The sequence below is a fragment of the Malus domestica genome, chromosome 05 (genome assembly GCF_042453785.1).
Source record: "Malus domestica chromosome 05, GDT2T_hap1".
Lineage (NCBI taxonomy): Eukaryota > Viridiplantae > Streptophyta > Magnoliopsida > Rosales > Rosaceae > Malus > Malus domestica.
Genome location: NC_091665.1, coordinates 33,595,316 through 33,621,479, shown reverse-complemented (window position 1 = coordinate 33,621,479; position 26,164 = coordinate 33,595,316). Strand labels below are relative to the sequence as shown.

At 36.0% G+C, this 26,164-nt stretch overlaps 2 long non-coding RNA genes and 2 pseudogenes across 3 annotated transcripts; 2 read left to right on the top strand and 2 right to left on the bottom strand.

Annotated features, from left to right (window-relative positions):
* The first annotated feature begins 2,165 nt into the window (after positions 1 to 2,165).
* The window catches only part of LOC114825148 (kinesin-like protein KIN-14Q), a 31,542-nt pseudogene continuing 7,543 nt past the window's right edge, over positions 2,166 to 26,164 (top strand).
* Positions 3,253 to 3,788, top strand: LOC103413491 (cyclin-B1-2-like; annotated as a pseudogene).
* LOC139195749 (uncharacterized) lies at positions 13,044 to 22,651 on the bottom strand. 2 transcript variants are annotated; one of them, XR_011580660.1, is made up of 5 exons: positions 22,565 to 22,651; positions 22,288 to 22,353; positions 13,767 to 13,837; positions 13,584 to 13,682; positions 13,044 to 13,327 (listed from the first exon to the last, which is right to left on the bottom strand). It is a non-coding gene; the product is annotated as an uncharacterized lncRNA (long non-coding RNA). The 2 variants fall into 2 exon arrangements; XR_011580662.1 differs by having other exon boundaries at positions 13,120 to 13,327; positions 13,767 to 13,800.
* LOC139195957 (uncharacterized) lies at positions 15,075 to 15,483 on the bottom strand. Its single transcript, XR_011581041.1, has 2 exons — positions 15,402 to 15,483; positions 15,075 to 15,234 (listed from the first exon to the last, which is right to left on the bottom strand). It is a non-coding gene; the product is annotated as an uncharacterized lncRNA (long non-coding RNA).

The window sequence follows — 26,164 nt, the reverse complement described above, 5'->3', positions numbered from 1 at the left end:
CTATAAGACGGCAACATCCGGAGATGTTCGTTTCTTGAGATCAGATCATTTTCTCGATTAGAAAACACCTAAAGGCTGTTGAGAGTATCAATCTTACATTAGGAAAATGAGAGATTTTGCATGTGCTTATAAATAGTTGGGTACTCCCCATATTAATTGTCAATTAATTTTATGGTGAAACCTCATCTTCTTCTTGGTATCAAAGTAGGTTGTCCCGCGTGTGAAACTCAATGTCCACATGTGCTTTATGTCACTCAATTTGTATTGTCCATTGTTGGTGCATTTTTAATATTAAATAAGTTATAATTGTCATTTATTTGTTGTTAGTGGAAATGTTGCGACTTGTCCCGAAAAAATTTCTTATTTTATTTTTGCAGTGTAAAATGAAATGCCCTTAGAAGGGGAAGGGGTGACTTCAGTTGACCTTTGAGCTCATGAGATGCATTGTGAATCCATGTACGTAAGTTTTATTATTTAATTTACTATATAACATTTTAATGCTAAAACGTGGTAAGTGAATTGTTGATCAAAGTGTTTAACTTTAATCTTCATAGTTGGAAGATTTACCAATGTGCTTTTTTATGAAATAATAATATATTATTATTAATAAAATAAAAGGAAAGGGGAGAATTCTCCAGGAAAAGAGGGGGGGGGGGAAGTGGGCAGAAAAAGGAGGAGGAAGCAAAGAGAATCATAACGAAAGTATGATTTCTTTTGTCGACCTGCAATATGGGTAAAAATTCCCAGCTCTGTTTGTTCTTTCCATAGCTGCTTTGTGTCAATCTTTCTTATTACTTTTAATTTTATACATTGGGTGTGTTGATCAAAATATATCATTTTTTAGGGTTTGTCTTTAAAAGTCTACTTTTGTTAATTGTGAGTATAATTGAAATCAAAGTTATAGACATGATTTTTGGATTCTATGGAAGTATTCTGAAGTTATAATTGGAAGAGTTTGGTCTCTAAGTTGCAGGGAATTTATGTTTCTGCAAAGAAAAACTATGTTTCTAGTAGCCTAATTTTGGCTCTTGATTTCTATGTCCTTATGGATTCCTTTTGATCCATTATTTTGTGTTTTGAAACTAGACATGTCCATGATCAAAGCCATCTGATTTCACTTAATTCCGTTGAGTTTTGATACGTCAAAACCTTGTACAAACTTGAGTCAAGCTGCCAGACAGCAGCAAATATAGGGTTACCAGTTTTGGGGTTCCATATTGTATCTTGCATTACTTTCAACTTAGAACCCCATTTCCTAAAAATCTTTTATGCTTTTAATGTACTCAAAACAAGCTTCTAATCCCATGTAAGTTTGCATAATTTGGTATAGTTATGGGTGTTCAAAATCGGGCTAAATCTTGGTTGACTAAAACTGTTTTTCTTCGGCTTTTGTGGAAATGAGGCTGTTGCTTTTGCAATATTCATTCTTCTCACAATTTTATTTCTAATTTACTTATCTATATTGTGTTTGTGCTTAAACCACTTGATAAGGTTACGTATTGGGTTCCAAAAGAACCATTTTCTTATACAATTATGTGCCAATGTATTTATGTACTGAAGCATTTATAATTTCTCCTACACATATTCACTTTTCTTGGAAAAAGTATACCTATATCCACTGCAATTCACAATCTATTTTATACATATATTTCCACACTGTTGGTAGTTGTTATTAATATCTATTTTTTTCCAAATTATTTTATATCTATGTAAGTATATGTAAATATACTTACATAGGTTGTATATATGTAAATATACACGTACACAAAATGGGTGTAGCAGAGATGAGGATGCTTCGTGGGATGTGTGGGCACACGAGAAAGGATAAGATTGAGAATGAGGATATCCGAGGTAAAGTAGGAGTAGCCGAAATTGAAGGAAAGATGAGAGAAAATCGGTTCCGGTGATTTGGACATGTGCAAAGAAGGCCGACTGACACTCCGGTTCGAAGATGTGACTACAGGACAGAGGTTCAGGGCCGAAGGGGTAGAGGAAGACCTAGGAAAACTTTGGAAGAGACTCTAAGAAAAGGCTTAGAGTACTTGGATCTAACGGAGGACATGACACAAAACCGAGCGCAATGGCGTTCTAGGATTCATATAGCCGACCCCACTTAGTGGGAAAAGGTTTTGTTGTTGTTGTTGTTGTTGTAAGTATATGTAAATATGCATTCTTCACTTACTCAGGTTGTATATATACATATTTGTATATTTATGCATAAGCATGCAAGTTCATGAACTGCACCAAAATAGCCTTTACGTTTGTAAATCTTTTTCATATGCTGCTGCAGCTGCTATGTAGTTCCAACTATATTGAACAAAGCATTTCTTTAAAGTCAGAAACAATTATATTATATAAGTGTGCACTATCTGATTTCATTCCTTGGACTATAAGATCAATTTGAGTAAAGCTTTTGTATAATTATAAGCTCAATTATTTTATTGTATTGGTGCATTTTTATACCTACTGAATCACACCGTTACTTATGGTCCAAAATTATTTTCATTCATGTGTATTTACAATAATTTATTTTAGATCAACCAAAAAGGCATTGAATTTAGATACGGTTACATTAGCAACCCAAAGTACTTTAACTAGGATTAAAATTCTTATCATGCATTTAGTAATATTTTACATTTAGAATTTGGCCACGTTGGTGGGTCCAGTTAGCGTCTTAGAAGTCTACAACAAGCAGATACGAGATTTACTAGTTTCAGGGAATCAGCCAGGAACAGCTGCCAAAAGGTAAGATCCTTACCCATCGTTCTTCTTTTTCCTCCTTCCAATTTAATCTGGTGAAAGATCCTTATACTATTGTATATTCCTTGATATGTGGTTTCTTCTAAATTCGTGTGTACAAGGAAAGTCATTTATCATAATTAGACATGCTTTTATTTTTGGGAGCTTTAATGAAAAGGTTTGGATTAAGTTTAATTTAACCAAAAACCAATCTACACTTTTCTTTAACCAAAAAGGCTTTATATTTAATCATAAGGACAAGACTAATCTATACCAGGCCTCACAGCACATGAGTTGAATCAAAAGCCTAAAACGAAATAATTTTTTTTTCAGGCCTTGCCCCTAACGGAACCCATTCTGTCATCTAATTCTATTACAAATAAACTTCATTTTATTTACAAGTATGCCACTACCTCATTAATCCACTAGACAAAAATTAATGTGTTTGGTATTCAAATTTCGAGATGAAAGACACAAGAAGAAGGGGGAAAGGAAGAAACAAAGAAAGCAAAAATGGAGGCACCGAAGACGATGGAGCACCAAATCGGAGGAATCCCAAACGACGCCCTTCGATTCAGACTTCACGTCATCAAGAGCAACCTGGTCGCCTCTCTCCCTCTCGAATCTGCTTTGGAATCGGCAAAGTTAACTCAAGAGCAGATAAATACGATAATCTTGGGGTACACTTATGGAAGTGCTTTTCCACTGAAGATGGATTCCCTTCTTGATTCCAGAGGCACGCCGGACCAATTCCTTCTTCAATGCTGGGTTTGGAAGCTATGATTGGAAGATTGGATGATTTTGGCTTTGAGGATTACCTAAATGACCCCTTGGGAATCTGAAACCTTCCGGCATGTGGACACATCATGCAATGGAAGTTCACCTTGGGCTTCCAAAGGGTCCAGTCTCCCCAAGCTTTATGTGATCCTCGTAGACTTCCTTCCCTAAAGAAGAGGATGAGTAACCTTGTCAATGTTATTCTTAAAATGTGATTGTCTGTCGCCCTGTGAGTTGAAAGGTCCAGGCATTAATATTGTGGTATTGGCTTTCTTCCAACCGATGACAGTTTCTCGATTTGGCACTTAAAAAAAAAAAAAGCAAGTAACAAGAACCCAATTGATGTAAAAGTCAAGTAAGTATAGCAATAGCCGAGAGAGATGGGATTTTGGCTTTTCATTTGTTCATCGAAAAGTTAATAAATTATTAAACTCTGCAGTGGCAGGTGCCATGCATGGCTGATGCGTGTGTCTGTGAGACTGACACCATCTCTTTGTTCCACATCCCTCTCCCTCAATCTTCTTTTGAATAACAATATATTATAAACAAAATAAGAAAAATAAAAAACTAAATTCTTTTAACTAAGCTTCTTTAGATATACTTCTTGAATTTGAAGTTGAAGTTGAACTTGGAAGCAACAACTAATATTTATCTTCGATTTAAATACTGTTGGTTGTCACTGATCGGTACTTCGAGCCCCGAGTCGATCTTCTTCCTTCCTTATCATGCATGCTTAATTATATATGTGCCAACCAATTATTAACACACATTCGCTCTCTATTTGTTAATACTATCGAGACCAATTTTTTACCAAATTTTGTAAATCAAATGATGTGGATGTTGATGATTGAATTATTACTTAAGTGTTAATTAATGTGTTTATCATTTGGTTTGCAAATTTGGTTTAAAATTTGGTTTTCTTTACCATTATCCTCTATTAATTAGAAGGGCACACATGAATGCATGAACTCCAATTTATAAAAACAGTCAGTATTCAATTTCATAATCAGTAAATTTAATAATAGTGTAGTACATGTGTCAGTTTCATAAATAGTCAGTCAGTTTAATAAATAGTGTAGTACTTGTGTCAGTTTCATAAATAGTCAGTCAGGTTAATAAATAGTGTGGTATTCGTGTCAGTTTCATAAATAGTGAGTTTAATAAATAGCGTAATACCTTTGTTAGTTTCATAAATAGTTAGTTTAAGAAATAGTCATTATTCAGTTTCATAAATAATTAGTCAATTTAATAATAGTGTAGTACCCGTGTCAGTTTCATAAATAGTCAGTCAGTTTAATAAATAGTGTAGTACCTGTATCAGTTTCATAAATTGTCAATCAGTTTAATAAATATTGTAGTACCTATGTCAGTTTCATAAATATTGAGTTTAATAAATAGTGTAGTACATGTGTCAGTTTTATAAATAAAGTCAGTCAATTTAATAAATAGTGTAGTACGTGTGTCAGTTTTATAAATAATCAATCCGTTTAATAAATAGTGTAGTACCCGTGTCAGTTTCATAAATAGTGAGTTTAATAAATAGTGTAGTACTCGTGTTAATTTCATAAATAGTCAATTTAAGAAATAGTCAGTATTCAATTTAACAAATAGTGATAGTACCAGTGTTTAGTTTTCAAAAATAGTTAGTATTCAGTTCAAGAAATAGTGTAGTATCCGTGTTCACTTTCAGAAATAGTGTAATATCCATGTTTAGTTTCAGAAATAGTACCCGTGTCCAGTTTCAGACATAACCATTTTGAAAAAATGGTGTGCGGAAAAATAAAATATCAATTTTTTTAACTTTTTATGGTGAATGAAATTAAAAATATAGGTGAAAAAATAAGACAATCGGTATAAATAGCCTTGGTCAAGATTGTAGCACAAGTAGTACCTATATGAACAATTAAATTTGGTAATTATCAAGCCAGACAAAACTTTGAGCAAGATCAATCCATTACGTAATATTTATTTAATTATACTAAAAGAAAGAAAGAAAAAATAAACTTGTTAGTAAACTGCAGAGCTATAAAATAATAGTATTATACCTCACATGTTCGATCTGATTCTCTGTTCTAAATTAAAATTAAGGAAACAAAACATAGATTTATACATGCATAGAAAACTGTTGAGTATCATAAATCAATGGCTAGATGAACTGCCAACTCATTACAACATTCAAGGGTCAGATAGACAGCCAACTCAGCTTATGTTAGTTAGTTAGTTACGTGAATAGCTTACTAGCTAAGTTTGGATTCCATGTATAAATAACTGAATAACAGATATTGTAATTCAGTAAGGAATATACACAAATCAATACAGTTTCTTTCTCTATTCTTTCTCTTCTTCTTTCTCTTTGATCTCTGTATCTTTCTGTGAGTTCTTCGAAGGTATTATTAGTGGTGTATTATCATGGTATCGAGAGCCAAGGTTGGTGTTTTTTTTTTTTTTGGGTTCTTCCGCTGAGATTTGAGCATCAGGAGGTGTAATTGTGAAGAAGTTCTGGATTTCTCTTGGAATTTTCATTCTGTTTCAGGAGTTCGGCTTTCGGGTATTCTCGATCCTTGTCTTTCTTTGTGTTTTGAAGCTTGTAGATGAACTGTTTGATAGAATGTTTCAGTGAAAATATATGAACTGCTTGGTGTGGATGCGAAATATTGTTGGGTGCATATTGTTTACGAAGAAGTTTAATTGAAAGATTGTTGATTGCTGAAGAATTAAAAGATTGAAAGAATGCGGAGTTTTTTTGTCTGTTGAGTTTCTTACTTCATAGAAGGCCGAAGTCAGAAGTGAGAGTTGTGTGTCAAGATTCAAGATTGGTTGTCTGTTAATCAAGAATTTCGGGTACTGCATTTGTATTTCTTCTTGGTGTTTGCAAAATGGCTATAAATTCAGTAAAGATTGAAGGTCTGCTTGGTATGATTACTGTAAAATTGTATGAGGATAATTTTGTGAAATGGAGTTATCAGTTTTCGTCTGTTCTTCGTGGATATGATTTGTTTGATTTTTTCAATGGGGAATCACAATGTCCTCCGAAGTATTGTATTACGGCTGAAGGTGGTGTTACAAAGGAGATATCTCAGGCTTACAAACAGTGGATTCGGCAAGATTTGGCATTACTGAGTTTACTCATTGCTACATTAAGTGATGAAGTGATGGATCATGTGATAGGGTGCAAGACTGCACAGGAGGCTTGGGAGAAGTTACATGAACGGTTTGCCTCGATTTCTGTTGTGAGGGTCAATCAGTTGAAAACTGAGTTTCACACTGCACAAAAGGGTTCTGATTCAGTTGATAAATTCTTGTTTCGGCTGAAGGCTATTAAAGATCAGCTTGTGGCTGCAGGGGAGAAGATAACTGATAATGATTTGATGATTGCTGTACTTTCTGGACTGCCACCAGAGTTTGAAGTTATCAAGACTATAATTCTTGCTAGGGATACACTTATATCTCTAAAGGACTTCAGGGCTCAGTTAATTGGTGTTGAGGGTTCTTTTGAAACAAGAATGAATAATCTTGCTGGAACCATGTCGGCAATGTATGTTAATGGTGATTTGCCAAATGGACAAGGAGGTCAAGGAAGATATCAGAATTTTGAACACGGTGAAAGCTCGAATGCACAGAAGCTTAATGGTCCAGGCAATTTTAATGGGGGTTCCGGTTTTGCTGCAAATGGTGGAAGATCTTTCCAACAGAGGTCGAATTTCAACAATAACAGTAATAGGAGAAACAATGGTAATACCAATAATTCAAGATCTTATTCCAACTTTGGGAATAGGTCTTATGGGTTTAGTGATTCTAATGGTTCAGGTGGTGGTTTCAATGGTTCTGTTGACAATCAAAAGGGTTCTTATGGTAGTTCCAGTAACTTTTCAAGTGGAAGTGGATTTAACCAAGGAAGCAGTTGGCATGGCAATACAAACTACAAATATGGCATATCTCCAGAATGTCAAATTTGTTCAAGAAGAGGCCATACTGCACCGAATTGCTATTACAGGACAGATAGTGCTCAAGGAAATTTTAAAGGTCCCATTTTCTGTCAGATATGTGGTAAGAAGGGTCATACAGCTATACAGTGCTATCACAGGAATAATTACTCTTATCAAGGACCTCCTCCACCACAATCATTGAATCCCACACCTGTGGGAATGGCTGCTCAAACATCAAATGTGCCACAAGCAAGTCAGAATGTCCATGGTTTTTCTAATGCCGATACTTGGGTGGTTGACACAGGAACCACTCATCATATGACAGCTCATCTTGAACATCTTAATCAGGCCACTCCTTACAATGGTGACTCTAAAATCACCATAGGAAATGGAGAAGGTTTGAATGTTAAGAATATTGGTGCTTCTGAACTTGTTACTGATACTCATACCTTTGTGCTAAATAATGTATTACATGTTCCACTTATTGCCATGAATCTGTTGTCAGTTAAGAAATTATGTAGAGATAATGGATGTTGGTTTATTTGTGATGATTTGGTGTTCTTTATACAGGACAAGGCAACCCGAGTGATTTTGTACCAAGGAAAGAGTGATGATGGGGAATTGTTCAAGATACCAGTATCTGTCTTTAAGGGTTCATTTGCTGCAAAGTTGGAGCACTGTGGAGCATTTCTTGGAAAGAAAGTGACAAGTTCAATATGGCATAAGAGATTGGGACATCCAAATGAAGAAGTACTGTCTACAATGTTGAAAAATGCGAGTATATCAGTTCATAAAGATTTCTCTTCTACTATTTGTACAACTTGTATTTCAGGGAAAATGTGTAGATTACCTTTTTCTGTAAAACAAGCTAGAGCAACACATAAATTTGAAAAGATACATTCAGATGTTTGGGGACCATCTCCACAGAGATCTATAGAAGGGTATAGGTATTATGTTAGCTTTGTAGATGACTTCTCAAGATTTGTATGGATTTTTCCAATGATAAATAAATCAGATGTGTTTCCGATTTTTGCCAAGTTTTATGCTTTTGTTCAGGCACAGTTTAACAGTTCAATTAATTGTTTTCAAACTGATGGTGGTGGTATGTCAATAGTATGATGAAAGGTTTTCTGGATCAAAAAGGTATTCTGCATCAGATTTCGTGTCCTTATACACCTCAACAGAATGACATTGCAGAAAGGAAGCATAGGCATTTAGTTGAAACTGCTTTAAGTTTGATGACAGAAGCTTCAATTCCTATTGTGTTTTGGTATCATGCTTGTTCATATGCTGCGTTTTTGATAAATAGGATGCCATGCAAAGGTTTGGATCATAAGTCACCTTATCAGATTTTGTTTGGTGACAATGCTGCAATCCACAATCTTAAAGTGTTTGGGACAGCAATATATCCATATCTTAGACCTTATAATCGAAATAAGCTACAAGCTAGATCAAGTCAATGTGTTTTTCTTGGATTTGCAATGGGATACAAATGAGTGCTATGTTATGATATTCATAGTAGGAAGTTCATTATTTCAAGGCATGTTATACATGATGAGGATGTTTATCCTTTTCAACTAGATTCTGGTACCAAAGGTGTCAATTCAGGAATTTCTCTAAAGTCTCATCAACATTATATAGCTATTCGAATGCCTCATCTAGCTTCAAATACTCCCAATGTAGAACATGATGATCATGGTATTCCAGAAGAAGGCAATTCAGTGTCATCGGCTACACCAGTTATGAATACTGTAATTGAGTCACAATCAAGAGATTCCAGGGAGTCAGTTTTGGTTTCGCAGCGAGATCAAGAGTCTTATTCCCCTCATCATCACTCTGGTACATCATCAGTGTTGCCAGTCCATTCAGATTCCCAACTTCAGGTAATCTTGCCATTTTCATCACAAAATGAATCTTTCATTACCACAGATCCTTCTGATAATATAAATCCTTCTGAGTCTGTTCACCAGATGGTAACAAGGTTGAAAAGTGGTGTCATTCAAAGACGAGATTATACTGCATTTATAGCATCATTTCCTGAGTTGCAATCTTTGCAGCTCACTGAAGACGATTGTTTTAGTGGAGGCTATAGTTTTATTTCTGCCATCACTGATACCTCTGAACCAAATACATTTAGAAAAGCTGCTTCACTACCCCAATGGCAGCAAGCGATGCAAGAAGAATATGATTCCCTTCGAAGTCAAGGCACTTGGATTCTAGTACCACCTCCAAGTGACAGATCTATTGTTGGTAGCAAATGGGTGTATAAAGTGAAGAAAAATCCTGATGGCAGTGTTTCCAGGTATAAAGCACGGCTTGTGGCTCAAGGATTTTCTCAGGAACAAGGTATTGATTACTTGGATACTTTTAGTCCGGTAGTGAGGCATACTACGGTGAGGATTGTATTGGCCTTAGCAGCAAGTAACCATTGGAAACTTCGACAGCTTGACATTAAAAATGCGTTCTTGCATGGTGACTTGCAAGAAGAGATTTACATGAAACAACCACAAGGGTTTGTCGATGCATCCCATCCCACTCATGTGTGCAAATTAATCAAATCCCTATATGGTTTGAAACAAGCTCCAAGGGCGTGGAATTCAAAGTTCACATCTTACTTGACTGCCATGAATTTTCAGGCTTCAGTTTTTGATACAAGTTTGTTTATCAAGCAGGATGATGGGGATATTGTTATTCTTCTCCTTTATGTTGACGATATTATATTGACCGGTTCCAATTCTATCAAGATTCAAAAGATGATTGATGAGTTATCTGAAGTCTTTGATCTTAAGGATATGGGACAATTGACATTTTTTCTGGGATTGCAGATCTCGTATAAGAATAATGGGGATATCTTTGTGCATCAATCAAAATATATAAAGGATGTGATCCATAAGGCAGGTATGGACACATGTAAACCTGCTGCTACTCCATGCAAACCTCATGATCAAATGCTATTTTCTGATGGTTCTTTAATGTCTGATCCATCGCTTTATAGGAGTATCGTCGGATCGTTGCAGTATCTGACCTTTACTAGGCCCGATATTGCATATGCGGTTAATACAGTATGTCAGTTCATGAGTTCTCCGACAGAAAGGCATTATGCAGCAGTGAAACGAATACTCAGATATCTTCATGGTACACTGCACCATGGGATATTATATTCAGCTGATCAAATGACAACAAGGACAATCACTGCTTTTTCAGATGCTGATTGGGCAGCTGATCTCAATACTCGAAGGTCAATCACAGGATATGTAGTGTATCTAGGCAACAATCCCGTGTCTTGGCAATCAAATAAACAATCTTCAGTATCAAGAAGCTCAACTGAGGCTGAATATAAGGCTCTTGCCCATACCGCAGCTGATGTTGCTTGGATAAGGGGAATCCTAAAGGATTTAGAAGTGTGTCTGCCTTCACCTCCCATAATTCATTGTGATAATATGTCAGCCATTGCCCTTACTGCAAATCCTGTTTTTCATTCTCGTATCAAACATCTTGATACTGACTTTCATTTTGTGAGAGAACGTGTTCAACAAGGAGATCTGAAGGTGGTTTACATTCCAACTGAAGATCAAACTGCGGATGTTCTTACAAAAGGTCTTCACAGCCCTGCCTTTCTTCGACATTGTTACAATCTTAGGCCGAGTACCCCAGCCACGATTGAGGGGGAATGTTGAGTATCATAAATCAATGGCTAGATGAACTGCCAACTCATTACAACATTCAAGGGTCAGATAGACAGCCAACTCAGCTTATGTTAGTTAGTTAGTTACGTGAATAGCTTACTAGCTAAGTTTGGATTCCATGTATAAATAACTGAATAACAGATATTGTAATTCAGTAAGGAATATACACAAATCAATACAGTTTCTTTCTCTATTCTTTCTCTTCTTCTTTCTCTTTGATCTCTGTATCTTTCTGTGAGTTCTTCGAAGGTATTATTAGTGGTGTATTATCAAAAACTAGATACTTGATGAAAATAGGATTTGGCACCTTGCCACTATCTCTCACTCCATCTCTCATCTAACAAAAGAACAACGAAATTTATTTTTTATTTTTTTGCATTAATTTGTTGTTTTTATTTTAAACAGTGATGTTTTGGAAGATAATTTCAAAGGGTTGCGAGGGATTTTAAAAGGTTTGTGAAAGGCAGTGTCAAAAGGCTTGCGAGTTGAAGAATGCTACACAGAGAAAGCTTTTATTTCCCATCTTAATTAATCTCAATTTTCTCATCAATCAAACAAAATATAGAAAATCAAGTCGCATATCTATCTACCCAAAAGTGTCCTGGAAATTGATGGGGTCAGGACTCGGGAGGGATGTCCTTGCAGTCAGAAGACGCATGTAAGCGTCTGAACGCCCAGAAAATTACCTGGTCAGTTGGAGAACCAAAGAATCAAGTAAAATGGGAGCTCGTTGATTTGACGGAGCAGAAGATCTATAGACATGATAGAGAAAATTACAGACATCACACAGAGAAATAAATTTGAGATCTATACACCTTTCCTCTCTCGCGAAACGGACCAAATAAACGGGAAAGCCATGATGTTGGGGCAAAATCGGAAGTTCGATAAATTACATTTTTGGGGCTAATTTTGTTGGGTTGGTTTGATATTAGGTTTTGTCCTAATCATTAAATAAAGTTATTAGATGATTTTTTGTTAAAACTTAAAATTTTAAACTACTTTTCATTAATTTTCTTTTTATTTTTTCATAAAATTCCACCCATTTAGCTTGCATTTAAAATATCACTGTGCGGTTGATTTTCTACATCTTAAAGTGGGAAATCTTTCTATTTCCATTTCTTAACATTCGTTTTTTTCTTCTAATGTGATGATTCGCTATGCATGTCAAGTTTTTATATTCATTTCTCCTCACACCCGTCGATACTTTCAGTTCAGTTCTCTTGATGTTCCATGTCTTCGAGTGCGAAGGATGGGACGTTATGGGATCATTTCAAGATAATAGCATCTCACAGTATTGCGATAATTTTGTAGGCTAGAAATAAGACAAGTCGGTGAGGGGATACATCATGTTCCAGGTCTGGTTGAGGCACATGTAAACAACATGAGTGAAGTCTGGGAAGTTTTGCAAACTGGCAGTAATGCAAGGGCTGTTGGCTCAACCAATGCCAATGAGCATAGTAGCCGATCACATTGGTCTGTATATCTTTGTTAAAGTCAAGTTAGTTCTAACTAGCAAAAATGCCTGCGCATTGCTGCGGGACTTGAATGCACCAGCCTTAACCACATTAAATAAGACATTTAACCTGAAAAAAAATTCAGCATAATTATGAACGAACAAAAAGGATAGATGAATGAAAGGTGTCAGTAAGATAAGCAGTTTGATTTTTATATACATTCAATCGAGCTGATTACAAAAGATACAGCTGCAAAAAATGTTCTGTTTCCTGAGAAACATAAGCAACAAACACTAAAACTGGGCAGCTTGGTATATCAACAAAAGGTTTACCATCCAAATCATGTTTAAGCAATTCATCAGGTATATACATCTCATTCAAGAGACGTTTGGACCTACAATTTGATCCACAGTATTCTTATTGCATGTAAAACTAATAATGGGGAACCAAATCTTGGCAAATATAAGAATCACCCTATTTAGTTCACTTCTTCATAAGGGGTAGTCTTATATAAAAGAACTTGAAACAAATTCAAGGTACAGCAACATCAAATACTAAGCATTAGTCTACTCCACGAAATTCAATATTATATGTATGTAACACCATCACAATAAAGGAGTTAAACTGAAGAATGAAATACAAAAATTCACCCATATATATACAAAACCCATCAACGAAAAAGAGGGGTTTAGAAGAATACTCAATCTCACGAATCTGCTCCTCAGCTTCACAGACGCGAAGATGCCTTCAAAATAGACCCAAATCCCAGACTCAGACACAGAGAGAAATATTTAGAAATGTTTTAGACAACAACTCTCACAAAAATAGAACATCGTTTGACGGCGAGAGAGCACAAAGCAAAACGAAAACGAAAGTTAAAACAAAGGAAGATGCAGTCAAACGAAGCGGGAAGCAACAAAGCAAATTTGTGAGAGAACACGAACCCATCACTGATATTAAAATTATTTTTGGGTAAATTGGGTATGAGTGAGGGTACTGACCATCTCCGGGCATCTCATGTTCGAAATTGGAAGAGTTTAAGATGTGATTTTGGTGGAAAATGGGCAGCGCTGCAGAGAGAACAAAGCAAGTCCATGTTTCTGTGGAATCGAAATTGCAGAAATCAAACGATGTAGATGAGGATTTTGAAGATTCTGAATCTAAGAAAGCGAGGAGAAATTTACCTTTGGGGAAGAGTGGTGACCGCTGCTGCTGAAACTGAAAAGATTTTGGCAAATAAGTCGAGAAGGAAGAACTGTGGTTCCATGAGAATAAGTATGTAATAGTATAAGAAACTTACCCGTTAACCATATAATAATCTACTGCAATTCTAAAATGATGTAGTCGTGGACAAAAGTAAAATCTCATCACAGAAATCTTGTAAGTCCTACTATCTTAATATTTTTTAAAAAAAATGAAGAATTACTATCTGCCTTCTATAATTAAAGAAAATAAAAACCAGTTGCTTCTAAGTTTTGGTCACCCATTGTACAGGGAGATAAATTTGGCTCCTTTCTTTGCTAAGCATGGTCTTTTATAAGAAAAATCAGAAGAAAGAATACCGAAAGAATACCAATTTGTGATCAGCTAATTGTTTAACTCAAGCATCTGATTCCTCTGTGTTTAAGGTGAATGCTTTTGTATATCGAAATTAAATTCCAATCCAAACTCAAATTCCAAAACAATTTGTTGTGGTGCCCTTCGTGCATATATAATCCATGTTTTCCTTTTTTTTCATCTGGTCTATCAGATAAATGTGAATACTAAATGAGTGCATTTAAACCAAAAAGTGTTGACAGAGGCATAATTGGAGAAAGAAAAGGTCTTTAAATCAAAAGATGCTTCATGATTGGACATAGAAATGAGTCTCTCTGAACCCTTAGTTGAGAACTTTGTTATCTGACTATTATATCATCTATAAGCTAGTCTGCTATGCGAATCGTGTTTCCGATGTCTTCTAAGTTTCAAAAAACTCTGATGTGGAAATTATTTACTGTGAAGGGTATAACAATTAAATATGAAATTTTTTTATGGTGATGCACTCGTAATGTTTGTGCACCTTCGTGAGTTCGGAGTGCATCACCACCCTCCCCCATATGACCCACTGCCAAACCCACCCAAACACCATCTTGGTAACCTAGCCCTGATGCTACATGCCCAATCCCCCCTCTGCTAACCCCTTGCCCCTCTCCAGATTTCCCGGTCCTGTTGAGCCACCCATGACAGGCATTCTCAGCAAGTAAAAAAACAGAGGCATTCGCAAACAGAAGATACAATATACAGTAAAAGGAAAATAACAACTGAGGAGAAAAAATAAAAACCAAAAAATATATAATCAAACATCCCTCCCTACTTAAAAGCTTGTGGTGCCAACTATTTCATTTGACTGAAAATTATATGTTTGAATACTCACAACCTGCTTACTTGATAGCCATTTTTTCACCTCTTCCAGACCCTGCGTAAAGCGGGAGCCTTGTGCACTGGGTACGACCTTTTAGTGTTTTTCAAAATCACTCATAATCATTTTGGTCCCAATTCTAAAACAGAAAAATGGCAAGAAAAGGGCTTTTTGCAAAAGCATAAGTACATACCAATTCGGCAGTGAATCCTCATGATTCCTCCTGGGACCTTGATGAGATTATTGCTGGTGATCTGAAGATAGAAAGCTTCAATTAGAGTGGCTTGTTTTCTGAGTGCACAAAAAGACAAAAAGGGGAAACAGGGTTCCTAGCATAACACAAACATATTATTGTATACAATGGAATACCTACCGCTAAATAAGAGCAACGCTTTAGAAGTAAAAAGTTGAAATTGTTTACCTTGAGCACAGAGGGCTTTCTACGCTGCAAAGAAAAGGCCCAAAAAAACCAGAGTCTTCTGAAACTGAAAACAAAACCAAATGAAATACACATGTATGATCAAAACCCCTAAAATTACAAAAAGTAAATTTGAATAGAAAACCCTCTTATTGTTCATCTTCATCTGTGCCAATCAAAACTGATTCTTGACAGAATATGTGTGTGTGTGTGTGTGTAAAATTTGCATTTTTGAAATATATAGTTACCCCTATTTGGTTACCCTTATTTCATAGTCTCCATTATTGTTAAGACTTGGAAGCACACTTCCTACAACCAATTCCAAAACATGCATACAAATTTTGCATGTTTGATTTCTGAAAAATAATTTGTACCTAAGCTAGTAGAACTTTAGAAATTTATCTTGCAACCTAATCTATTGCCCATTTCCATTCTAACGTAAAACGACCAAATGGATGCCTAGTCATCTCAACCCTGACATAAATGGACAAATACTGATACACACACTAAATAGAAAGAAACTTAGTTCCAATATAAGCTTAAATGACAAAAATTGAATTTATATATTTAAAATCTAACCATGAAAGCTTCACAAATATAAATAAAAAAGGTGGATAGCTAAGTAGGCTTTGAACAAAAATGATGGCATATAATTATATACATCAAAACAGCATGGAACCAACTTCTTCCTCAAACGATCCAAATTTCTGTAATCTGCAAAGAAAGCAGATCTGTTAGCAACCTAGACACTTTCAAATTTAAAGCCACATTCTGCAATTTAAGCTAAGTAAAGTAAAACCCTCAATTAATCCCCAACTACAAACCTGAATTAAACCTTCAATTAAACTCCAAATTAAACTATTAACAAAACCCAAATTAAATCAGCAATCAGGAAAGATAAAAATACACCTATTAAAAGCATTGCATAACTGAGAAAGCTACATTTCTAAGAAAGATTAAAACCTTTTTACAAAACACACCTACTGAAAAGCCTCACATTTTTAAAGATTGGAAGTTTTTGCTCAAATTTTGTTTCCTTCATTTGTTTAAAGTTCATTTTCTCTCTCTGTTTTACAACTCTACTCACACATATTCACAACATATTTTCAACTTGGAATAAAGAAGTTTGGGAGCGAGAGAAAGGGAGAGGGAGGAGTGGGGATTTGAGCGCCATTGCTGCAGATCCTCGATTTCATCAGTCAAAATGTCAAAATCTCATGTGGCCCGTAAATCCGTCCCTTTTTTTTTAATTATAAATGGTTTTCAGTTTTACATATTCTCTTACATATGCTTCAGTACTTGAAAGGTGGCTTCTTGCTTGTTTAAAACTAATTGAAATTTGTTAAAAACTATGGCATGGACATCATTCAGCACCAGCCAATTTTTTATTTTTTTTCCAATTATCTCAACATTTTCCAGAAAAATATTGAAACATATAATTGCATATCCAACACAAATTTAGGAATACAATCAAAGAACGTGAACACCAAACTTTGTACGTGGTTTGACTACTTGCCTGCACCTATATCAACACTCAAAGTTCATTGCAAAGCACAATACTAAGGGCTGGTTTGGTATTGCTGTGCTTTGGAAAAAAGTTGCTATGAGAATAAGCGGCTGTGTTGTGAAAATAAGCGGCTGTGAAATAAATCAGCAGAGTGTTTGGTAAACTTTTTTGTAAAAGTGTTTTTGGAAAAAAAAAGCAGTCTGATAATGGGTCTTTTCATTAAAGGAGCACTGTAGCTCCGTGTGCTTTGAAAAAAAAGCCAGTTTTCCAAAGCTGCAAATAGCAGCTTCAGCTTTTTCCTTTGATTTCAGCTTATTCTCACAGCAGCTTCCAAAATAAGCCTTTTTTTTTTCAGTTTACCAAACACCTAAAACCCTCACAGCTTTTTTTCATGGGTGCTTTTTTTTAAGCACCTCACTCCCAAACCATCCCTAGATCAAACTAAAGTTTTACCGTGCTAAAGCTGCAAACAGGGGAGCTTGGAAATTAATATTGTTGTGGCATGTGAATTCCCAAGTGGTATTAAACTATCAATGATCATAAGATAGCTAATGATGAAAAAGAAACTAAAGAACGAAAAACAATGATGCATTTGAACACATAGAGAAGAAACTTGTTTCAAAATTATACTACCTAGCAACAGAGGAGCAAAACAATAAATAAAACAGCCTTCTAACACCCTTATCACACAAATAGAGAATCAACAAAACATGGAGAAACAACCTAGCAACAGAGGGATATTCAAAGGATGAAAAGCAGAAAAGGAACCTGAATTCGACTTTTTGAGAAGGAAACAACAGCAAAGCATGAAGAAAACAGAAATTAGCACAGTGCAACACCCCAAGTTTAAAAGACACAACCTTACTCTAACAGTGTACAAAACAGTGCACCAAACAGACTTATCTTCGTAACACCCAACTAAACAAGCTATAAACATCCATTACAATTTTGTCGAAACAAAAAATTGTCAATCATAGTTTTAACAAAGCAAATGGGAAACAAACAATAAACAATGATTTCTGAACAATGTTTTACCTGTTGAATTAGATGACAAAACTGAAAACCCTCTCCTCTCCCATACCTCCCTCGGACATCCTCTGCTCATCAGCCCCGTGGGGTAACCCGTTAACCCCCAAAAACGCACAGCATGCTCTCTGCCCTCTCTCTCTCTCCCTGTCCATCAGTCCCTCAAAAAGTGGGAAAAAAAAAAATCTCCAAACACAAAACATTGAATTCCATTACCTTGTTGTTAATGACCTCTTTCTCAGTCAGAATCGCCAGAGCTCCGAACTGTCGACCAGGACCATGTCGCCTTTGCGCACCTGTGGCTAGAGCTGAAGAGGAGATTCAGAATTATAATATATCATACTGACAGATTCTCAGACACATTTCATCGAACACCTAATGTGCCACGTTCTCATATGCTTTCTTGTAAGATTAATTGAAGAACAGTAAGTTTTTGAACAAAATTAACTTCCAGATAAGTAATTTAATAGAAAAGAAGCAATAAAAAAACCCAGAAATCTTTAATTGAAGAACAATACTTGGTATTTGAACAAAATTTAACTTCCAGATGAGTAATTTAACAGAGAAGCAGCAAAAAGAAACCCAGAAAACTTGAAAAAAAATTGTCTATAAGAAATGAAATTGAGCTCAAAAACTGGAAATCTCACTTCAATTAAGCAGCTTTTCATATATTTACAGCTTAAATATGCATGATAACAAAAAGAAGCATCATTTCTTCACTAATTGGACACTAACAGAAAAACCCTAATTCATATTATTCAAATTACAAATACAAAGTCGACCAAATAGCTAAGAAAGCTGAAGGGATTTACCTTTGGATTCTTTGGCTTTCAGATGGAGTTTGCTTGTGTGTAGGCCTGCAACTTCGTTTGTAGGCGTGATGTTTCCATGGAATTTCTCTCGGGTTTACATAGAGAGCAAAGCGAGAGAGCTCTCCAGATTTTGAGCAAAATCCCCTTAAACTACGATGTATATAGCTTCAGTTGGGATACATGTAAACAAATTCAAAGGTCAAAACCTGAAACTGAGCTCAAAAACTGGAAATATCACTTCAATTAAGCAGTTTTTCAGATGTTTACAGCTTAAATATGCATGATAACAAAACAGAAGCATCCTTTCTTGACCAATTGGACACTAACAGAAAAACCCTAATTCATATTATTCAGATTACAAATACAAAGTCGACCAAATAGCTAATAAAGCTGGACAATTTGACCCCAATCCAACACAAAAATTGTTGTGGTTATACATGCAATACCCGCCTAAAATATCAACAATTCCAAATTAAAATGGAAAATGAAATGAAGCAACATAGATTGAATACAATTTGGGGAAAATTATCTCACCTGGAGCTCTGAATCTCCAAGAAGTCCCGATCTGAGCAGGCTCTGAATTGGGATGAAGCCATTAGGTTTGGGGCGAGAGAAACACGGAGCTACTGTGAGGGAGAGAGCATGCGTTGTCCTTTTGTTTTATACAGCCACTGGACCGCAGTTCCTTCACAAAAAAATTATATGCATGTGTTAGTTTTTCAAGTTCTAGTCTTGCAATCGACTAAAGAACACCATAATCGAAGAGTTTGAAGGGGTTTACCTTTGGATTCTTCCGCTTTCAGATGGAGTTGTTTGGTGTATCAGACTTCTGAGCTTCTTTTTCTTCTATAAGACCTTTTGGTCCTCCACCTTTGTCATTTCCTCCTCATCGCCTACTTCCACATCATCTACACGCCAACACTGCCTCTAGAAGAGCCTTACCAATAACCAAGTTAATAAGCATAAGTTCAAACTTAAACAAATATAAAATGATATATGTACAAAAAAAAATTGTTCCATTTTTACATGAACAACTAAGCAAAAGCATTATTACAACTAAGCATAAATTTTGAGGACAAACCTAAACCAGATGCTTTCATCGTTAACACAAATAACCATCTATATGAATACTAATTGCATACTCCCTCAAGGTCCTATGGATAATTATGAATGTTTACAAATTCACCTGCCAATGACAAACACAAAAATAATACAAAAAGTTTTAACATGAATAAAAAACATATGTATACGAAATGGTAAGCATATTAATCTATAAGATATTGATGATTCACATACAGCCAATAAGAAAGGTATCATATAAGTGTTGCATAAATAAAATGACACAGTAATCCAAACAACCACTACAAACGGCAATGTCATTACGAAATAACGCAACTTTCTTTGGATCAAGAACTTAAAACACCAAGCAACTTCACATTGTTCAACAAAAATCATAACCAATAATTCATACACATTCACAGATTTTCATAACAATTGAACAACAACAAATTAAACTAAGCAAATAAAAAAAATTCTTGGAATTCAATCGAAATAAGTAGAAGATCAAATGAAAGGTGAACCAGTAGCTCTAGTTTATTACCCTCAATATTCGATATTGGAATGCAGTGCAACACTACAAATTACGAACAATAAACATGAAAAAAATAAAACCCTGAAAAGGATACGGCAATGCATCGGCTGCATGATCCAAATTTACCACAAAAACTTTCCTGCACACCAAAACAACAAATTGCCACTGTAAATATTTCAGATGTATTCAAAAACCAAAATTGAAGCCATGGAAAAACTTGAAAACCCAGAATTCAGAGTGAAATTTTTTACCTTCGGATGAGCTAGATATACTCAGACATGCTATTGCAGTAAATGGTCTTTCCTAACCCAGGCGGGCCAATCACCACTTGCCCAAAAAACCATTTTTGGGTTTTAACATTGAGCAGTAATAAACCCAACAAAGAAATTAGTCAGGTAAAACTAACATCTCATTTCAATTTTTCAATTGACTATTTAATTATGTAAATCTCACCTCCAAGTGTTTTAAAATCACAGAAGTTGTTAACTATGTCATCTGATAATCAATAAATTTAAGAAAATTTAAAATGAATTTGATTCACTCCAAATGCTGATATTATATGTTAACATATATATTCACACCAACAAAAAAATTCAGTTTTGAGCAGCTGAGATCAAAATAAAAACAAAAGACACTAATTCCAGTGCCTACACATATAAACATCGCATAAAAACACTCATTTTCAAATGGGGGGCAATCTCATATAAAGTTATATGTTTATATGGGTAGCAAATAAGCAGTACAGATGCAGGCACATTTATAAAGCTAAACCACATATCGATTTCATAAGCATATTTTGCTCAAGCTTTTATCAAGGGAGACATGCAAAATCATACAGAAACATCCATGAGCAAACTGGACAATTTCAATATATATGGAAGCACACATGAAATCATAATGAATTACCAGAAGCTCACACTCAACATATCCTAGTACATTAATGAAGCTGCCCATTTACAATCAGGCACAAAACTATACAATGCTTGCAAATATTTAGCCATAAACCAAACATCAGAATTGAATCTAAGATTTGAGGATCGATCCCATACCAGCTTAACAGCGACCTCCTCCCCACCATGTACATTTACACCTAACACTAGAAGAGCAATTTCATTACAAAACACATTAAATTAACACAATGAATAATTTTCTAAGGAAAAAAGGATATCAAACACTGATTACCATACCTAAATAGAGTTCTTCGAAAGACCCACTCCCAATCTTCCTCCCTAGCTTAAACTTCCCAACAATCACATGTTCCATGATGCAACAATGTCCAATAGGATTTGACCCACAGGCTCAAACTGGTTTTATTTGATAGCAATTTGTGCAAAATTCTGCCTTCCCAATCAAATCCAGCTGCACGACATGCTCAACCGGCGAAAATATGCATATCCCCTTCTGATTCATCCACTTTGAAATCTGCAACCTAAAACACATTATTACAAAAGCAGAGGAACGAGGATGGAGAAGCTATCTTGTGAATTTCATATGAGAAAACAAATGATACCCAAATCTCAACATTAGTGTAGTAGATGAGTGAATAATATATGACAAAAAAAATCAATGGTGCATACTAAAAATGAGTGAATAGAGTAAGACAGAGCACATGAGTGACTTTGAAATGAATGAATTAAATTCCAAAAGTGAGTGACAAAGAATAACTAAGGTAGAAGCTTAACTACCCTATCAATTTTAAATTCAATGTCTGTTCACTGCACATGCCTTCACTTATATATTAAATTTTGTTCTAATTCAATGTATGTTCACTGCATGCTAATCTATGTTTTGGCACACTCTTACTAGGATTTGGTCACAAAACTACAACCATTTTTATAAATTCCATAAGCCAACAATGGAAAATGAAAATCACGAAGCAACCTAGAAGGAGGTAGAAAACAGAAATCAAAGAACGGAACATTTGAGAACCAAAATGTTAAAAACAACACATACCCATTTCAAAGACCAAAAATCATGCAAAGATAAAAAAATCCCAAAAATTCAGTATCTTAGCACTCCCTGCAAAAGGCCAAAATCAGAAAATTAGAAAAATAGAATTTGATAACATTATACTTTAAAAACACTAAAATTTCTAGTCAAAGGAAAAGTAATACCTCTGCAAAAAAATAAAAAATAAGCAAGGGATAAAAACTCAAATCGCAAAAACTAAAATCAGCAAAATAAATCCTATAGTTTGATAAAAATTTAGGAGAAGAGTAAGATTGGATACACAAAGAGAGGGTGGCCTTGTATTTCTGCTACTCTGAAATGCAATCCTCATTGTCCCAGGGGCCTTCAAACTTCTCCGAATAACACCTGCACACAGAAACAATATCCATTTACCGTATTCAGAAATCGAAAAATGGATTTTAGAGAGAGGAGAGATAATTAGGGTTTAAGAGTAATCGTGGAAACTAATTCTGCTGAGAGGAAGCAATTGTGGTCCGCATCTTCACACAACAAATTGGAACGTGGGATTGCATACATTTGGGGTTTTAACAGTAACCAGCAGTCATTCAAAATTTACCAGTCACAATTAGAGCTTAAGTGATACCTTGATTACAGTCATCAATACGCCTACTCACACACTAAGACCTAAACCCTAAATCATTCGGATCCTTCTTTTTCTCCTCCTTGGAGACTCTGATTCAAGTAAAATCAAACATTCAAACAACTCATCTCTCACTTGATTGATTGTTACTAAATGAATGTTGTTTAATGAGAACTTAACCTGAGGGCTTGAGTTTATGATTTTAATCCATATGTTTGAGGTCTTTCACTGAATCTTCATGTATGTTGAAATTGGATCTTGCAGATTTCATATTGCCAATTAAATCATTAAAAAACTAACCTCGTGTCAAATTATATCATGAATTTTCTTTTGTTTGTTTCTTATTCTTGTTAGTTTTACTATTCTGGTGTCACATAATTTCATCTCATCTAAAAGTGAAACTTCGCTCCTTTGTCAGATCACCGTTCAAGATATACCTATAGCTCCTGCTTCAGTGCTATCTCTTAAAGAAAATGAGAGGTTGGACCTTCCCGATGTACCAACCAAAGTACCAGTTGCACCTGATCTGGTTACGAATGATGAAGTTTCCACTAAGACAAAAGGTCTCTCTCTCTCTCTCTCTCTCTCACACACACACACACAACAAGAACCCGACAAACACAATGCTAACTGCTCGTTGCTCGCGTTAACTCGTCAATAATACTTATTTGTAATTTAATTAATAAAAAAATTAAACGCTTGAATCAAAAAGTAAGAAATTAAGAGAGAAATGGAGAAATACCTGGAATGGAATAAGTGAATCGTAGATGAAGGAGTATATGTTTTAATTTCTGTTTCCAAACTAGAACCAAACCAATTTAGGACAAAAATGAACAATGCTTTCAATTTTTTTCAAGAATTTAACAATTGACCTGAATCAAAATATTAAGAGGCGAAGAGCTTATGTATGTATGAGCTGACGAATGAAACTGGAGAATTTTTTGTGCTTGAAATAGCCGGGGAGCAGAACCCAAGCGAACTTGCAAGAAGAGAGACGGAGCAGGAGTAGCAGACACGGAGGAGGTAGAGGGAGTCGATCCAAAAGTCAGGATCGATGATGTTCTCTCAGTCGACGACGGCCTCAGTTCGGCTCAAATTTGAATCCCCTCTAACATCGTTCCTCGGAGGTTAGGTTGTTGGTTTTGCAGAGTCGCCTGAAACTGGGCTTGCTGATTTGTCAACATCCTCACCCGATTTTTGAGCTTATTCTTCTTCTTCTCTGGTTTTTAGGGTTCCTTCGACTTGGCGTTATCATCGTAATTCTGCAAGCCTCAGGCTCTCTCTCCCTCTCTGCCCGTTTTGTCCCCTTCCCCTCTCTCTCCCCAAGTAAAACCTGAGATGCAGCGGCTGAAAATCGAGTCTCAAGCTTGAGTGGCATTTTTGTAAATAAAGCGAAAGTTGGCTAAAAGTGTCCGAGTGGCAGTCTTGTAAATAAACTGAAATGTAGTTCAAAACACTGTTCATTGGTACAGTGCAATTGAAAAGCCTTCTTTAGACTACAACAACAACAACAACAACAAAGCCTTTTCCCACTAAGTGGGGTCGGCTATATGAATCATAGAACGCCATTGCACTCGGTTTTGTGTCATGTCCTCCGTTAGATCCAAGTACTCTAAGTCTTTTCTTAGGGTCTCTTCCAAAGTTTTCCTAGGTCTTCCTCTACCCCTTCGGCCCTGAACCTCTATCCCGTAGTCACATCTTCGAACCGGAGCTTCAGTAGACCTTCTTTGCACATGTCCAAACCCATTTTGTGTACGCGTTGATGCTTCACTGCCCAACATTCTGTGCCATACAGCATCACCGACCTTATTGCCGTCTTATAAAATTTTCCCTTGAGCTTTAGTGGCCTACGACGGTCACACAACACGCTGGATGCACTCTTCCACTTTATCCATCCAGCTTGTATTCTATGGTTAAGATCTCCATCTAATTCTCCGTTATTTTGCAAGATAGATCCTAGGTAGCGAAAACGGTTGCTCTTTGGTATTTCCTGATCTCCGATCCTCACCCCTAACTCATTTTGGCCTCCATTTGCACTGAACTTGCACTCCATATATACTGTCTTTGATCGGCTTAGGCGAAGACATTTAGATTCCAACACTTCTCTCCAAAGGTTAAGCTTCGCATCTACCCCTCCTGAGTTTCATCTATCAACACTATATCGTTTGCGAAAAGCATACACCAAGGAATATCATCTTGAATATGTCCTGTTAACTCATCCATTACCAACACAAAAAGGTAAGGACTTAAGGATTGTTGATGCACAAAATTAGTGAGGACTTTGGTACAACATAAAGTATTAAGTTTGTGATATTCGCTAGATTGCTCTGGTCATTAGTGTGGATAAGTATGTAAATGGATAGAGACAGGAAAGCAAACACAAGATGTACGTGGTTCACCCAGATTGGCTACGTCCACGGAGTAAAGGAGTTCTCATTAATTGTGAAGGGTTTACACAAGTACATAGGTTCAAGCTCTGATTTAGTGAGTACAAGTGAATGATTTAGTACAAATGACATAGGTTCAAGCTCTCATCTTCACTTGCCTTATCTGTCTCATAGGTAGATGTGGCATCTTCTCTGGAAGTACTCTTGCTCCATCCAGGGGTGGTATCTTTAACTGGTGGAGATGCACAAGGTAATGTATCAATTTAACTTAAAGCTTACTTGTAGTTTCAGGCTTGGTCAAGCACGATACAAACCATGTAGTAAGAGTTCCCCAAGTCGCCGAGGTAGGGGATCTGCTGAAAGAGGTGACAGACAAGGTAAGCAATCAGAGCTCTAAGCAATCAGTCCCAGATCAGAAGTTTGATTTCGAGTTCTGGCTGATTGTTCTCATTCTCCCTATCTTGCAGGCAGCATGAAGGATAAAGAGAAGAAAAGGAGAATAGATGATATGAGATACTTTTGCTTTTGAAGAAGTAACTTTCCACAGGTTTATTCTTGAATTGGGCTGGAGGATTTTCTGGTTTCCTCCAGAGTATAAGGCCGACTGAAGAATTTGAGGGTCAAAACAAGTCCATCAAATCTAGAGTACGTTCGACCCTGCTGATATGGGATACTTTTGCTGTTGACAAAGTAGTGGATGTATTAGCACGTGTTCTATTACGCTTGTCTCCACATGCTTCCTTGTATCCTTCTCACTTTCCCTATCTGTTCCTCAGGTAGATGTGGTATCTTCTCTGGAAGCATAAGATGTTGAAGATGAGTACTCGAGAGCAATGCCAGCTAAGTAATCAGGTAAGGGATTCCAGGCAGTCAGTTCCTGACTAGAAGCTTG